Genomic DNA, 16,012 nt, shown 5'->3' with positions numbered 1-16,012 from the left:
TTATGTCTTCAATGAAATCTGAGAAGATTGCCATCATGCACCTTTGAAAAGTGGCCGGTGCATTACACAACCCAAATGGCATCCTCCTATAAGCAAAGGTTCCATATGGACAAGTAAAAGTGGTTTTCTCTTGATCATTTGGATGGATAGGGATTTGAAAAAAACCTGAATATCCATCTAAATAGCAAAAGTAAGAATGCCTAGCTAGTCTTTCCAACATCTGATCAATGAAGGGAAGTGGAAAATGATCTTTTCTAGTGGCAACATTTAATTTTCTGTAATCTATGCACATTCGCCAACTAGTTACTGTTCTGGTGGGAATTAATTCATTATTTTCATTTTTGACCACTGTCATTCCACCCTTTTTTGGGACAACATGTACTGGGCTCACCCAAGTACTATCTGAGATAGGGTAAATGATCCCTGTATCAAGCAACTTCAAAATTTCCTTTTTAACAACTTCTTTCATATTTGGGTTCAACCTCCTCTGATGTTCAATAGATGGCTTACAATTTTCTTCCAAGATGATTCTATGCATGCAAAAGTGTGGGCTTATTCCCTTAATGTCATCTATGGTGTATCCCAAAACTTTCCTAAATTGCCTCAACACTCTTAACAACTTATCAGCCTCTAAAGTACTCACATTTGCATTTACAATTACTGGATAAGTGTTATTAGTGCCAAGAAATTCATACCTGAGCTAAGAAGGAAGTTGCTTAAGTTCTACCTTAGGTGCATCTTCTTCCTTGAATGATGGTTGTTTAGATTCTACTTTTTCCTTTTGTGTGAGTTGAAAAATTGGAGCAGAAGTGAATGGTGGACTTCCCTCTAAGTGTTGAGCATATGCAGCTACATGAGGGTTGTCATAGTCTATGCCTCCTCCATGAACCAAACAATTTTCAAGTGGATCTTCTGGATATTTCTTTCTGAAGTGTTCTTCAACCAGCTCATCAATAATATCAACTCTCAAGCAAGTATCAGCTTCAGAATGATGCTTTTTCATAGTGTTATTAATATTGAAAACCAATTGCTCTTCACCAACCCTAAGAGTCAGCTTTTCTCCCTTAACATCAATCAATGCTCCGCCAGAGCTGTGAAAGGCCTTCCCAAGATAATTGGAATATTAAAATCTTCCTCCATGTCCAAGATGACAAAGTCAATAGGTATGTAGAATTTCCCAACCTTCAGAGGCACATTCTCCAAAATCCCTTAAGGATACTTAATTGACTCACTACCTAATCAAGAGAAATGTGGGTTGGCTTTAGATCTCCCATATTGAGCTTCTCATAAATGGAAAGGGGCATAAGGCTAACACTAGCCCCTAAATCACATAAAGCTTTTGTAGAACATGATTCCCCTATGTGGCATGGAATTGAAAAACTCCCTGGATCCTTGAGCTTTGGGGGAAGTTTCCTTTGGAGGATAGCACTACATTCTTCCTCACAAAGCTACAGTTTCATCATCTTCAAGTTTCCTCTTGTTTGAGAGAATTTCTTTCAAGAATTTTGCATAAGAGGGCATTTGTGAAAGAGCATCAACAAAAGGCACATTTATGTAAAGTTTCTTCAAAACCTCTAAGAACTTCCCAAATTGCCTATCAAGCTTGGCTTTGTGAAATCTTTGTGGAAAGGGAAGCTGTGGCTTGTAGGGTTCAGGAGGTATATATTTCTCTTCCTTCTCTTTAGTTTTCTCTTTACATTTTTCTGCACTCTCTTATTTTTCACTCTCATCAGTATTTTTCTCATTTTCTCTCTTCTCATAATTTTCACTCTTCTCATTATTTATAACTTTTCCACTTCTTAAAGTAATAGCTTGACACTGCTCTCTTGGGTTTTCTGGTTGACTTGGAAGCTTTCCAAAAGATTTAGCGCTTGAGGAAGATGCTTGTTGTGCAATCTGGTTTTCCAGCATTCTGTTATGTGTTTGCATCTGTTCCAGCCTTGCTTTCATCTCTCTCATCTCCTCATCATGCTTATTTTGGTTAGCAAGAATCTATTGCAATAAAGCTTCAGTGGTGGAATTTCGTTCTTGCTGTTTGGGTGGAGGGTTCATATTTTTCTGCTGAAAATTAGGCAGTGGTTGCCTATTTTGCTGATATGGAACTCCTTGTTGCTGATGTGGTTGAAAATTCTGATTTTGCTGATTTCCCCATAAAAAGTTGGGATGATTCCTCCAATTTGGATTGTAAGTTTGAGAGTAAGGATTCCCCATTTGCTTGTTTCCATAATTACCAACATATGCTGCTTATTCTCCATAATCTACTCCACAGCTGGTAGTTTCTTCTGCATAAGCCACTTGTTGTGAACTTCCAGCTGATGATGTTGAACTAACCAACATACTCAAATCTTCCATCTTTTTAGCCAAAACATTTGTAAGTGCATCAAACTTTGCATTAATCATGTTGAATGGATCAAGATCATACATTCCAGCAGCTTGCCTTTTTTGAGTTGGAGCTGGTCCTCTTGGACTACTCCAAAGATGAGTATTCTTTGCAATTTTCTCCAATAGCTCATAAGCTTCATCTTCATGCTTTATAATAAATTCTCCTCCTGTTTGAGCATCAATAATTCCTCTGATTGCAGGAGTGACATTTGTGTAAAAATTCTGATTTATCATCCATTTTGGAATGGCATGATGTGGGCATAATCTCTCTAATTCCTTCCATCTCATCCATGACTCATAGAGAGTTTCATCTTCTCTTGGTCTGAAAGCTGTCATTTGATTCCTTAATTCTTGAGTTTTTCCAGGTGGAAAATATTGTGCAAGAAATGCATCAGTGAGCTGCTCCCAATTTGTGATGGAGTTGTGAGGTAAAGAATCAAGCCAATCCAATGCTCTATCTTTTAAAGAGAACGGGAATAGCTTCAATCTTGCTGCATCATCAGACACTCCAGGTTGTTTTTGCATGTCACAGATCATAGCAAATTTCTTCAGATGTGTGTGTGGATTTTCAGAAGGATGACCTCCGAATTGAGAATTCTGAATCATTTGAAGGACTCCAAAATCCATCTTGTAACTGTTTGCATCAATCCTTGGTCTTGCTATGCTCTCTCTCAAGTCATCAAAACGAGGAAAAGCATGATCCATCATACTTCCCCTAGGCAGATTAGCATTAACAACTTCTTCACCTTGGGCTGCATTTTCGTTGTTTCGATCATTTCCAGCATTACCAACACCAATTCTAATTCTTTCATCAGCCATGTCTGCTTCTAATTCAGTTTCTCTCAATGCTTCTTTCCTTTTTCTGGTTTCTTTCTTGTTGGCCTTACAAAACTTTTCAATTTCAGGGTTGAACAATAAGGATATGTCACTTGTGCTTCTAGCTCTTCTCATAAAAGATTAAAAGTACCTGAAAAAGAACAAACAAACACAAAATGAAAAGATAACAAAGATAAAACTAAAAACAACTAAAATAATCAAGAATTCAATCTTAAACAAACAACTCCCCGGCAACGACGCCAAAAACTTGATGCGTCCCTACCGCAAGTGCACGGGTCGTACAAGTAGTATAGAAAAGATATCGATCCCACGAGGAGTTGTGTTAATGATTGAATTTTTGATATAAAAGTTGACTAAATCGAAGTATTTATGAAATTAAAGTAATGAATTGATGGGTAATGGAGCGTGAAATCTATATGTGCAAAATCAATATTCTATTCAACAATGTATCGCATTAAACTAAAATTGCATCAAATTGAAATAAGCAAGTTCAAATATGGCAATATTGAAAATGGCAAGCAATTAAATTCAATTGAAAATTAACAATGGTAAGAAGGCGATTCCGGAGTTCGGAATTTCATATTCGAGCTATTTTGGGATTTAAATCGGTTATCCAATTTTATGAAACTTATGGGTTTTAAGGAGATTAATTCTTAAATCCTTTGAATTCCCTTTCGAGTGAGACAAAGAGTGCCTTAATCAAACTAATCCTACTTTCGTGGAGTTAGAATTAATTAAGACCCATTAAGTTCTTTAATTAATCTGTGAATCCTCTTAATCCTTAGCCTATTTCTAGGTCTAAGTTAATTAAGTCCAATTTCTTGATTATCTATCACAAGGCCTTCTCCTTTCGGTGCTTCAACCATGGATTAAGAACATCACTTAATGGGATCCTACACTAAGCATGTCATTAAGCGTACAAGAAATGAATAAAACTCATTAAGACCACAAAATATCGATTACCCAATCAAAATCCACAAAATATCTCAAATATTACAACCCTTACTCCAGAATCAAAAGTAAACTACTCACTATCCATAATGCTTACAAGATATATTGAGTTTAAATGGAAATAAAGCTTTAATCTAAGCTAAGAAATAAGAAATTAAACACTAGAAATGTAGAAAAATGTAAGGAAAGAAAGAAATCTGCAAATCTTGGTTGAAAATGGTGTGGAAGGTGAAAGTGACTCCTCAAATTCTGCTCAGCCCCTCCTTTCCTTTTCTGCTCCTTGTCTCCCCTCTCTAAAATGGGAAAATGGGACTATTTATAGTATTTTTCTGACATGGAGCCCTAAAATGGTATGTTCTAGGAGGAATTATTTGAGGGAATCTCCTGCCAGCTCATTAATGAACTCTTTATGGGACTGCATAAGTGGACTGCATAAGTATGCAGTTTTCGGCTGGTTCTGAGTCACTTATGCGAAACTGCATGACTTGGTGCATAGGTTATGCACAATTCCGTGAAGGTGCATAAGGGAGGCGAGAATGTGCATAAGCTATGCAGTCTCCTTATGCACATTTCGGCTGGTTCTGGAACAGTGATCTTTCTCCTTATGCAGATCTGCATAGCTTATGCGGCAAGTTATGCACAGTTTGGTCAATGCATATTTTAGCTTGAAAACCTATTTTTGACATCTTTGGCTGTAGAAGACACTCCTCAATGGCAAAATTCTCTTCAGTCCTTCAAAAACACCATTTTTCCTACAAAACAAAGTAAAAATTACAAATTAATGCAAAATTGACAACTATGAAAAACTAACTAATTAACTAATGAAATTAGCTAGAAATGACTAATAATCAAATAAAAATGGTTATAAAATTAGACCTAAATGACTATGCAAAATGTATGCATCAGAATTCAAGTCGAAAGGAACAGAGGGTACTCGTTTCTGTTTTCCGACAGGGGTTTTCTTAAGTTTACTTGCAGCTTTTTTTGTTTTGCCTTGGGTTCTCGTTTGAGTAGGCACAGGTTCAGGCGCTGGTTCTGGGGAATGGGTGTCGGGAATTGGTGTTTCATTTTGTGGCTCGGATTGCGGCGAGAGGGGAGTCGGCGGAATGAAAGGTGGTATTTGGCTTGGGGGTGGTGGCGGTGACTGAGGTGGTGGCGATTGAGGTAATGGCGGCGTTTGTGGTGGCGGTGGTGAGGAGCGGATCGGTGAGTGGGGTTAGGGTTTGTGGGTAATGAGGATGGAATACCCATTTTTGATTTGACAGAATGTCGAAGTCCACTGAGTTTGGGTTTGTGGGAAGACCACATTTTAGTTCTTACCATTTTAATGAAAAGGAAGAAACCTTTCGGCTTCCTGTAAAAAATTGCCGGAAGAAATGGCGTGAGAAAGGAGTCGATGAGGTTATTGGGAGTGTGGGTGAAGCTTTTGGAAAATTGGTGGAAGTGCTGGGCCTTTTAAAATGTGGGGTAGACATGTGGTATTCTAGGCCATGCTTAGGGTTAGGCATAAGGTTCAGCAGAATTTGCTTAAGACTCTGCTTGACAAGCAATGTCATCAGCAAGTTTCGGCAGGTTTTGGGAAAAATCGTGGTTTTGCTTACCAAAATCAGTCCAAGAGCTATGGAATGCTATTGTGACCGTTAGCAATTACCAAATACACACAAACACCATAAAATTGAGGGATTTAAGTTCATAATCTCTTAAAACTCATCAAACACCATATATTTTCATTTACCTCATGCAAGCATTTTTTTCAATTTAGGCATCTATTTTAACTACCTTTGTACACATTTAATGAAATGGTCTCCTTTCTTTACTTATACCAAAAGCACATTTTCAGCAGCATTTTGGACAAGTTCCAATCAATCAAGAATTGCAGAAAAGATGTAGAAATTGACCTTTTTAACAGCATGAACAGTAGCGTATACAGTAACCAAAATCTGCAGAATTCAAAAATTAGCAGCAATTCCAAACAAAAGCATGCAAATTCCTATCAGACTACAAAATTATATATACACTAAAAGGTGAAACTTAACAAACATTATTTTTGCACTTCAATAAAGCTCTCATCAGTCCTAAATATCAAAATTGATCCTCATTCAAGTTGCATTTCACAGAATTTACACAAAACACAAAATCAAACATGTGCTATCAAGTAGATTGCAATATCAGCAATTTAGCACAAGTTTAAAGGTGTTACTGTTCACAGGCACTGCATAAAGTGCAGAATTTTGCTTATACTTGCTTCCCTTCAATTCTTTGTTTTTGCCACAAGTGGAAACTTGCCCCATCTTCATGAATGACCTACAAAAGATAAACAAATGTCACTTTTGAGATTAATGGGGGTGAAAACTGAAATGAAATTAAATGGAAATTAATTACTATAAAAGGATATGCTTGGGTTGCCTCCCAAGAAGCGCTTGTTTAAGGTCTTAAGCTTGACCTTCCACTCCAATTCTCCTAAGTATCCCTGACTGGAGAACCAAGCCATGAAACCTCTACAAACTTTTGCGTGGGTTCTCCAACAATATAGTGTTTTAATCTGCCCATTAACTTTGAAAGTCCCTGAGGTCTCATTGCCTAACTCAACAGCTCCATAGGGGTATACTTTTATAACAGTGTAGGGCCCTGACCATCTTGACTTCAATTTTCCTGGAAATAACCTTAACCTAGAGTTATATAGGAGAACAACATCACCTTCTTGAAATTCTTTCCTCCTAATATGCTTATCATGCCATCTCTTAGTTCTTTCCTTGTAAAGCTTGGCATTTTCATAAGCATCCAATCTAAGCTCCTCAAGTTCATTTAGTTGCAGCATTCTTTTTTCTCCTGCAGTTTTTAAGTCAAAGTTCAGTGTCCTTATGGCCCAATATGCTCTATGCTCCAACTCCAAAGGTAAATGACAAGCTTTCCCATAAACCAATCTAAATGGGGTAGTTCCGATAGGGGTTTTAAAAGCTGTTCTATAGGCCCAAAGAGCATCATCTAACTTTAGTGACCAATCTTTCCTTGAACAATTCACTGTTTTCTCAAGAATTCTTTTCAGCTCTCTATTGGAGATCTCCACTTGACCACTAGTTTGTGGATGGTAGGGTGTTGCAACCTTATGCTTCACTCCATATTTTTGCAATAATCTTTCAAATTGATGGTTGCAAAAATGAGAACCTCCATCACTTATAATGGCACGTGGAGTTCCAAATCTTGTAAAAATGAACTTTTTAAGGAATTTAATCACAACTCTTACATCATTAGTTGGAGATGGTATAGCTTCAACCCATTTGCTCACATAATCTACTCCAACTAAAATGTATTTGTGTCCCAAGGACGATGGAAAAGGTCCCATGAAATCAATGCCCCACACATCAAATAATTCCACTTCCAATATATTTTGGAGGGGCATTTCATCTCTCTTTGAGATATTACCCATCCTTTGACACCTATCATATGCATTTACAAACTTCCTCACATCCTTAAACATGTGTAGCCAAAAGAACCCTGCTTGAAGAACTTTTTCTGCAGTCTTTGTCACACTCATATGACCCCCATAAAGTGAAGAATGGCAATCTTTGATAACATTCCCTATCTCCTCATCAGCTAAACATCTTCTAATCAGCCCATCTCCACATCTCTTGAACAAAAATGGTTCCTCCCAATCATAATCCTTCACATCAAAAAGAAATTTCTTCTTTTGCTGCCATGTTAAATCAGGTGGAAGGATTCCACACACTAGATAGTTCACAAAATCTGCATGCCAAGGTGTTTTTGCATTCATGATTACTAACAGTTGCTCATCAGGAAAATAATCATCTATTGGGGGCTCTTTTCCCAAATTGTCTCCTTGTTCTTGCCTCAATCTAGATAGATGATCCGCTACCACATTTTCTACTCCTTTCTTATCTTTAATTTCCAAGTCAAACTCTTGAAGGAGTAACACCCACCTTATCAATCTAGGTTTAGCCTCTTTTTTCTGAAGGAGATACTTGATAGCTGCATGATCTGTGTATACTATGACCTTAGATCCCACAAGATAGGACCTGAATTTGTCTACTGCAAATGCTACTGCCAAAAACTCTTTCTCTGTAGTAGAGTAATTTATTTGAGCATCATCTAAGGTCCTACTTGCATAGTATATTGCATACACTTTCTTATCTTTCCTTTGTCCCAAAACAGCCCCAATGGCATAATCACTAGCATCGCACATTAACTCAAAAGGTAATGACCAATCGGGTGGCTGCATAATAGGAGCAGATATCAAAGCTTCCTTTATCCTGTAAAAAGCATTCATACAATTAGTATCAAAATTAAATTCCACATCTTTACTCAATAAATTGGTAAGAGGTTTAGAAATCTTAGAGAAATCCTTGATAAATCTCCTGTAAAATCCAGCATGCCCCAAGAAACTCCTCACTCCCTTCACAGATGTTGGGGGTGGCATTTTCTCAATAATTTCTACCTTTGCTTTGTCCACCTCAATACCCCTGTTTGACACAAGATGTCCCAAAACAATTCCTTCTTGCACCATAAAATGGCACTTTTCCCAATTCAAAACTAAATTGAACTCTTCACATCTCTGCAAAACCTTAGACAAATTAGATAAGCATTCATCAAAAGATTTACCATACACAGAAAAATCATCCATGAACACTTCCATAATATCCTCAATCATGTCAGAAAATATGGACATCATACATCGTTGAAATGTAGCAGGGGCATTACATAGTCCAAATGGCATCCTTCGGTATGCAAAGGTACCATAAGGACATGTGAAGGTAGTTTTATCTTGATCATCTGGGTGAATAGGGATCTGAAAGAACCCTGAATAGCCATCCAAATAGCAAAAATAAGAATGATGAGCTAGATGAGCTAGTCTCTCAAGCATTTGATCTATAAATGGTAATGGAAAATGGTCCTTTCTAGTTGCCTTATTCAATTTTCTATAGTCTATACACATTCTCCATCCAGTTACAGTTCTTGTAGGTATTAGTTCATCATTTTCATTTTTCACTACTGTGATGCCCCCTGTCTTAGGTACAACATGAATTGGACTTACCCAATTGCTGTCAGAAACAGGGTAAATGATACCTGCATCAAGCAATTTCAAGATCTCCTTTTTCACAACCTCTTTCATGTTTGGATTCAATCTCCTTTGTGATTCTCGAGAGGCTTTATGGTCATTTTCCAACAAAATTCTATGCATGCACACAGAAGGATGTATTCCTTTAATATCATCAATGGTATAACCAATTATCCTTCTATGCTTCCTAAGAACTCTCAATAATTTTTCAACTTCACAATCAGTCAATTTAGCACTAACAATCACAGGATATGTAGAATTTTGACCTAGAAAAGCATACCTGAGATTTGTTGGAAGAGGTTTCAACTCTACCTTTGGTGCTTCACTTTTCTCAAGCTTTGATGATGAAGTTGTTTCTTGCTTCAAGTCCCCAATTTTTTCAATATCAACCATAGGCAATGGTGGATTTCCTTCCAAAATTGTAGCATATTCTGCAGCTTCCTCAATCTCATCCCCTTTTTTGATGTTATGAACCAAACAAGCTTCTAAGGGATCTTTAGGATGTTGCTTTTTAAGTACTTCTCTAACCTCTTCATCTATCACATCAACTCTCAAGCATGAGTTTGAATCATCTTTCTTTTTCATTGCTTAAAACAAATTAAATTCAACTTTCTCTTCCCCAACTTCTAATGTAAGTCTCCCATTTTTTACATCAATCACAGCTCCAGCAGTAGCAAGGAAAGGTCCACCAAGAATAATAGGAATGTGTACATCCTCCTCCATCTCAAATACCACAAAATCCACTGGTATGAAAAATTTTCCAACTTTCAGAGGAACATTCTCAACTACCCCAATTGGAAATTTAATAGACCTATCTGCTAACTGTAGTGATATGGTAGTAGACTTCATTTCTCCAATCTTCATTTTCTCATAGATAGACAATGGCATCAGACTAACACTGGCTCCAAGATCGCATAAAGCCTTATCTATACTGATATCCCCAATGTGACATGGTATGGAGAAACTTCCAAGATCCTTCAGTTTGGGTGGAAGCTTATTTTGCAAAATAGCACTGCTTTCTTCCGTGAGAGCTACAGTCTCAAATTCCTCCAATTTCTTCTTGTTAGATAAAATTTCCTTCAAAAATTTGGTATATGAAGGCATTTGTGCTAAGGCATCAGTGAAAGGAATAGTCACATGCAAAGACTTCAATACCTCCAAAAACTTCCCAAATTGTTTATCCAATTTCGCTTTCTGAAACCTTTGTGGGAATGGTAAAGGTGGCATGTAGGCTTTAGGTGTAACATATTTAGGTTCTTCCTCTTTGCTCTCCCTCTCCTTACTTCCTTTTTCTTCCACTAAATTTTCTTTTTCAGCTTCAATTCTAACTTCAACTTCAGTTTGTTCATCTCCTTCTCTGCTTTTCTTTTCTTCAACTTCCTCTTCAATCTTTTTATCTCCATTCTTCAATATTTTTCGACTTCTCAATGTAATAGCCTTGCAATGCTCCCTTGAATTTTCTGGTTGCCTAGGAAGCTTCCCAAATGCTTTGTTACTTGAAGAGCTAGCTTGTTGAGCTATTTGATTCTCTAACATCTTGTTGTGTGTTGCCATTTGATCCACTTTAGATGCTAATTGAGAAATCATTTCTTGTTGACTTTGATGGCTCACAAGTAGAGTTTCAATCATAGATTCCAATCTAGCTGTCTTGTCTAGTTGTGCTTGTTGTGGTAGAGGTGGAGCAGGTGCATTTTGAGGTTTAGAAATTCCAGGAGGGGGGCCTCTATTCTGCTGAAAATTCTGATTTTGTTGATATCCAGAAGGTTGCTAAAAATTCTGATTTTGCCCTTGTCTACCTCCCCAAGAGAAATTGGGGTGGTTTCTCCATGCTGGATCATAAGTCGCAGAAAATGGGTTACCACCTGGCCTTTGATTGTAGTTCCCCACATAATCCACTTGCTCACTTGAAAAATCTTGATTAAGTGCAGAAAAATCTGCTGCACAATTGACATTTGCACTCAACTTCTACTGAATTACTAGAACCTCCGGCTGAAGAATCTACTTTCATGCTCAGCTTGTCCATCTTCCTTGTCAAAGCATCAAACTTAGCATTAATCATATTCATGGCATCAAGCTCAAACATACCAGCTGGTTTCTTGATCTCATTCCTCTCACAACTCCATTGGTAGTTGTTATAAGCAATTTTATCAAGAGCGGAAAAAGCTTCATCTTCAGATTTCTCCATAAGGTCACCTCCAGAAGATGCATCAATTGTACTTCTAATAGCTGGTGAAACTCCATTGTAAAAGTGTTGAACAAGCATCCACTTAGGAATCCCATGATGTGGACATCTCCTTTGCAAATCCTTGTACCTCTCCCATGCTTCATACAAGCTCTCATCATCTCTAGGTTTAAAAGAAGTCAGCTCATTTCTCAGCTTAGCTGTCTTGCTTGGTGGAAAATATTGAGCTAAAAATGCTTGAGAAAGTTCATCCCATGTTGTGATAGAACCCGGTGGCAAAGAATGTAACCACTCTCTAGCTCGGTCCTTCAAAGAAAAAGGAAATAATCTGAGTCGAATTGCATCATCAGAAACTCCATTTATCTTCAACATATCACTGATCTCAAGAAAGTGTGCTAGATGCACATGTGGACTTTCACTTGGATTTCCTCCAAATTGTGCTTATTGTACCATTTGACAGAGTGCAGGCTTCAGTTCAAAATTATTGGCTTCTACTCTTGGTCTTGTGATACTTGGCATGAAATCTCCAATGTTAGGATAGGCATGATCCTTCACAGAGCGGTTGTTATTGTTATTGTTGTTGTTGTTAGCCATTTCTTCTTGTAATTCCTCTTGCTCTTGTGCTCTTTCTTATTGTTGTTGAGCCTTAAATTCAGCTTTTCTCCTCTTAGATTCTGCTCTTAAAGCTTTTGCTGTCTTCTCTATTTCTGGGTCAAAGAATAAATTGATTTCTTCACTTTTTGTCCTTCTCATAAAATAAAGCACCTGAAAAACAAAAATAAACAAATTCTCAAAGTAAAATGGTAAAAAGAAATAAAATAAAATGCCCAAATTAACCAAACAAACAATTGTTTAATATCAAACAAAAAATCAAATCCCCGGCAACGGCGCCAAAAACTTGATGTGACTTATCCGCAAGTATACGGGTCGTCTCAAGTAATAAAGTGATGAATCAAGTATCGTTCCCACGAGGATTTGCTGTTTGATTACTAAACTATGAATGAAGCGATTATTTGGGCTAATGATTAATGAATAAATGGTAAATGTAAATGAGCAAGGTAAATTGATTAATCCAATTGAAATGGGTAAAGAGCAAACAAATAAATTCTAATTCTAGTTCGCAATTAAACTAAAATTAACAATGGGTAATTTAAGCAAAAGTCTAATTATGGTAAAAGTGATTCCAGAGTTGGGGGTTTATGCATAAATTAGTTGGGATTTGTCTTGGGCATTCCAATTTTTAGGGAAAAATAGAGTTTGAAGGAAATTGATTCTAAATCCCTTTGATATCTTTTTCAAGCAAATCAAAGCGTATTCTAAAATAACCAAACCTACTTTCGTATGTATTTGATTATTTTAAAACCCATTAAGTTTTGTAACCAATAATTAATTCCTCTTAAAGTCCTAGTTTATTTCTAAATCTAGGTGATTTTAAGTTCCAATCCATGATTACCCATCAATGACTTTCACCTTTCGGTCCTTCAATCAAAGATTAACACAATACCCAATGGGTACCAACATTAGGCAAGTAAATCAAGCACACAAGGAAGGAATCAAAACTCATATTCATATAAAATAAGGAAATACCCAGTCCAAATCCACAAATTAATCTAAAACATATTTCCCAACTCTGAAATCTAAAGAAATTACTCACTCATGATGGTATTTACAAGAAATATTGATGGAAAAGTAAAGGAAAACATGATAAGAGGACTGAAATAGAAAAACCCAGGTGGAAGAACCAAGGTCTCTGGTTTCTGGAGCTCCAAACTCGTGCAGCAGCTCCTCTTCCTAGAGAGAATGGCGTCTTCTCTCCCTCTTTCTATATAATTTTCTTTCCTTTTTGTTTTTCCTCCCCTTCCTCTTGTGGCAAAAATAAGGAAATGATGAATTTATATGGTCCCTAAAAGTTGCCCTAAAAGTAAATAAAAGACAAGGAGTGGATAGGAAATGAGGTGTAAAATTATCCAAGTCAGCAGCACTATTCACGTTCTGGGCAGTCTGCTTAGGGTTCGGCTTAACCCTAAGCAACTTTTTAGCGATTTCACTGGTCGACCGTCGCTTAAGGTTAAGCGGACCTTCAAAGAAATCTCGGCGGACTTAGAGTAAAATGGACTTTCTCGCTCATGCTTGACTTGTCTGCACCTTAAGCACCGCTTTACCTAAGCATGATCTTAAGCAAAGCCTCAAGCAAATTTCTTTGGTTTGCTTTTTCAAGGTTTGATTTCTTTAACTTTCCTCCATGCTTAAAGAACTCCAAATTTCTTCAAATCACTTCCTATTGCACTCATTGATCTTCGATTTGCCACAAAATCCTATCAAAAACAATAAAATTACAAAAATCACATATAAAGTATTTAAATTTAACAAATAAGCTAAAATAAAGCTAAAAACATAAAATATACTAAAATATAAGGGCAAAATGGATGCAAAACTACCCTAAAATGCCTATATAAAATGAGTGTAACAACACACTTTGGGCAGATTGTTGCACAACTTCCGACACAACCCCCCTATCCTTATGTTCTAACTTGTGTCGCCTGTTTGTTTTGCAAGATAAGGACTCACTTCACCAGAATGGGCCAGCAGCTACCCCAAGCCCAAGCCCAAAAGCCCACTAACCCATTTTTAAAAAAAAAAAAAAAAAAAAAACCTAACTAAACCAAACCCATTCTCAAAAGCACCACCACCTCCACAAGATGGCAAGGGCAAAGAAATTCTCCTACCAGACTGACCAGCTTTTATTCTCAATTTACATTTCATGTCTTTAATTTCTTTGCTTAATCAATTAATGTTTTGAACTTATTTAGTTAATATTTTGCTTGTGTTGTCTTTATTTTACTTGAACCATTTACTTCTTCAGTATTTTTTAGTTCCTCATAAAGTACATTTGTCTTTTGAATCTTTAGCACTTTGCTCACTTGCTTTGATTTACTATTTCGGATTTACACTTCATGGTTATATTTTTGAGCTTAACTTCCCTATTCCAAATTTTTGAGTTTAATTGATTTAATGGATTCCATTGCACTGTTTCTTTTGCAATGAGTGCAGCAGCTGTCCAAATTTTACTTAATTAAATTGGCTGCACTTCAATGAGGTAACAATTCTTATCTCAGCTTGTGTCACTTTCAGCATAAGTCGTGCTATCGCTTATGCAACAGGGTAATAATTCTTTGTGCACATATAGCCAAATTATCCCATTCCTTGCAATCTTTTAACATTGAGGACAATGTTCATTCTGAGTATGGGGGAGAGGGTAAATTTTTTGCAAAAATTTTTTTTCCTTTTTCACTTGCATATAGTGACATACTCATTAATTCATACTTGTACAGATTCACATACATACACTTGCATATAGCTTCATACACTTAGTTATGCATACTTAGTTACATATAGGTTGACTATACATTTATACATTCATGCATTTCATTAATTCATTTAAAATTTTTGGATTTTTAAACCAGTCTTTGAATTCCATAAGCCACTTATTCAAGCAATCCAACTTGCCTTTAGATGGTTAGTGGAATGAAAGTTCCAGCTGGGTACAAAGTCTTAAGCATTATTCTTTCTCTTACTTAATAGCTGAAAATTAATATATTTATCTAGGTATGCAGATTCTGATTAGTTATTTTGAGTTTTGAGTGTCTGAATAAGCCTTTAAGGAAGAAAATGGTCCTTGTCGTCTCACCATTCCTAGAATAAGCATCCTAGATCTTTCAAAGCGAAATTTTTAACTTGCATTTGATAAGAATATGATTTAGGCATTCCTTCATATTTTAAACCTCACATTTAGCCTTAACCTACCTTAATCTCATTTCAACCCTTGCAAACCCCCTTGAACCTTAATTCCCTAATTTCTTTGGAACCAAAATCATTTACCTAGCCATTAAACCTAAACACTACCACCTATTTATGAGAATAATATTTTAGCAATTAAGTGCATAAAAATAATAATAATAATAATAATAATAATAATAATAATAATAATAATAATAATAATAATAATAATAATAATAATAATGATAAAAAAAAGTTTGGAGGATTGAAACATCTTGAATAGTGCTAGAGTAATTGTGAAAAGTTGATAAAAAAAAAAAGGGGGTCACCAAAATATCCCAAAGGTAATTTTGGGTGTGACATGAAATAGGGACACATACAAAATCAAATAAAAAAAAAGTATAAAAGTAGTCCCTTTATATAATCATTGTGATAGCACTTGAGATTCATTGTGAATTTCTTTCCTCTTGATAAAAAAAAATAAAAAAAAAATTCTATTAAAAAAAAATGGATGCACTTTGAGTTTCATGATTAATATTATTCTCATATTTTGTTTTCCTTATTCCCTTTCTTTGTTAACACAATTTTACCCTATTTTGACCCCATTACAACCCTTAAAAAGACCTAATGATTCTTTGAAAAATGCTTGTTACATTAGTAGAGTTAGATCTTTTATGCTTGCATATGGGTTTGGCACTATAATCTTTCATACATTACTCACCATCTATTTGAGACACATTGCCTATCTATTTCATTTAGGTTTGTTTTGGCACAATTGACTCTTGTAGCTGGTTGGTATTTGTTACTTG

The 16,012-nt window shown here is 36.2% G+C and overlaps 2 non-coding genes across 2 annotated transcripts; both read left to right on the top strand.

Moving 5' to 3' along the window:
* The first annotated feature begins 2,626 nt into the window (after positions 1–2,626).
* Positions 2,627–2,734, top strand: LOC131182636 (small nucleolar RNA R71). Its single transcript, XR_009150898.1, has one exon. It is a non-coding gene; the product is annotated as a small nucleolar RNA R71 (small nucleolar RNA).
* Positions 2,735–11,517: 8,783 nt separating this feature from the next.
* LOC131182687 (small nucleolar RNA R71) lies at positions 11,518–11,624 on the top strand. The gene has a single exon (XR_009150948.1). It is a non-coding gene; the product is annotated as a small nucleolar RNA R71 (small nucleolar RNA).
* Positions 11,625–16,012: the final 4,388 nt, after the last annotated feature.

Source organism: Hevea brasiliensis, chromosome 8 (assembly GCF_030052815.1).
Source record: "Hevea brasiliensis isolate MT/VB/25A 57/8 chromosome 8, ASM3005281v1, whole genome shotgun sequence".
Classification (NCBI taxonomy): domain Eukaryota; kingdom Viridiplantae; phylum Streptophyta; class Magnoliopsida; order Malpighiales; family Euphorbiaceae; genus Hevea; species Hevea brasiliensis.
Note: the sequence above shows the minus strand (reverse complement) of the source record. Positions and strands in the feature narration are given on the sequence as shown.